This window comes from Rhincodon typus, chromosome 9 (assembly GCF_021869965.1).
Source record: "Rhincodon typus isolate 14 chromosome 9, sRhiTyp1.1, whole genome shotgun sequence".
NCBI lineage: Eukaryota > Metazoa > Chordata > Chondrichthyes > Orectolobiformes > Rhincodontidae > Rhincodon > Rhincodon typus.
The window spans coordinates 76,481,317-76,482,841 of NC_063340.1; the positions used below are offsets into that span (position 1 = coordinate 76,481,317).

The 1,525-nt window shown below is 46.8% G+C and overlaps 1 protein-coding gene across 1 annotated transcript in view; it reads left to right on the forward strand.

Annotated features, from left to right (window-relative positions):
- ltbp1 (latent transforming growth factor beta binding protein 1) overlaps window positions 1–1,525 on the forward strand; it is a 294,397-nt gene that overhangs the window by 92,038 nt on the left and 200,834 nt on the right. The window lies entirely within an intron of this gene.

Below are 1,525 nucleotides of genomic sequence, written 5' to 3' on the forward strand. Positions count from 1 at the left end.
ACACACACACATGCGCGTGTATACACACACACACCCGTCACCCGCATGCACACACGCGCGCGCGTACACACAGACCCATCATCACACAAGACACACGTGCACACACACACACCCACCCACCCATCACCCACACGCACGCATACACACACACACAGAAACACAAACACACACACACACCACCCTCAACACATACACACACACACGCGCATGCACACACACACAAACACAAACACACCACCACACACAAACACACCACCACACACACACCACACACACACAAGCACGCGCACACACAGACACAGACAGACACGGACACACACACACACACACGCACACATAGATACACATAGACACAGAGGGGCACATACACGCACGCACACAGGCACACGCACAGACACAGAAAGACAAACACAGAGACACACACACACACACAAAGACACACACAGACACAGACAGACAAACAGACATACAGACACACACACACGCACACATGCAAACACAGAAACGCAGACACAGACACAAACACACAGACACTTTTTAGAACCTTGTGCATTGGTTAGTGGCCTTTGCCCTAGTGAATTAGCTTCCAAATGATCCAAAGAAGCCGAAGGTCAGAATTGTATAGAAATGCATCAAAGTGACCATAGTATTTAATGTTGCTGTGACTGCTAACTTCCCACAGCACCCATGGATAAAGTCACCAAAGGGATAAAGCTGTCTTCTCCCATTTGGCAGAGAACATCCTGAACACAAGTGGTATCTGTGAATTTGGTAATTTTAGTCATAAAAATGTTAGAAAAGGGGATTGGAATACTTTGCACATTATTCAGGTTGATTCATGCATTGTTTTAAAATGAGCACAAGGCACAGATTTGCCCTTTCTTGGAAATCCTGTCCTCGGTCCATCTTGAAGAGTTTCTCCTAGCTCCTGAATTGAAAATTTGACTTTGAATCAGTTTGAGCGGTTTTATGTTTGCTCATATTTTGCTTCGGTCTGAGAGAACAACTTGAGGAGCTGTAGCTAGAGACTTTGCCAAGAAGCTGTGAAATGGCCCAAGCAGCCATGTCACGGAGTTTGATAGCTTTGGACTGGAGTGCCAGATATTTGAAACAGATGTTTCCAGACATGCGGCATGCCTAAAACATTTCCAGGGGTTAGCTGCAAATGACTCAATATCGACAGAACCAAAGCAGCTGAAATATGCGGGTGAAAACAAATGTTTGCTCACTGTGAGGTGCACAGCCTGACTTTTCATGCTGCCTCTAGCCTGTCAGGTTTTTGTGTTGAAACTGTCATGCCCTTTGAGTCAAAATAAAGCACAGCTCTATAATTACTAATCCTCTTGTGCTGCTTTGACTTCAAGACATTGGTTTGGAGTGCATCCTGAAGCTCTCTATCAAGCTTTCGTCTCCCGGTTCAAAGACGTCTCTGGATAGTGCTTAGGCAGCGGTCGCCACTATCTTTCCATTCCCTCCCCCCTCCCCAATTCTCCCTCCCCTTTCTCTCCTCCCCGCATCTCCCCCC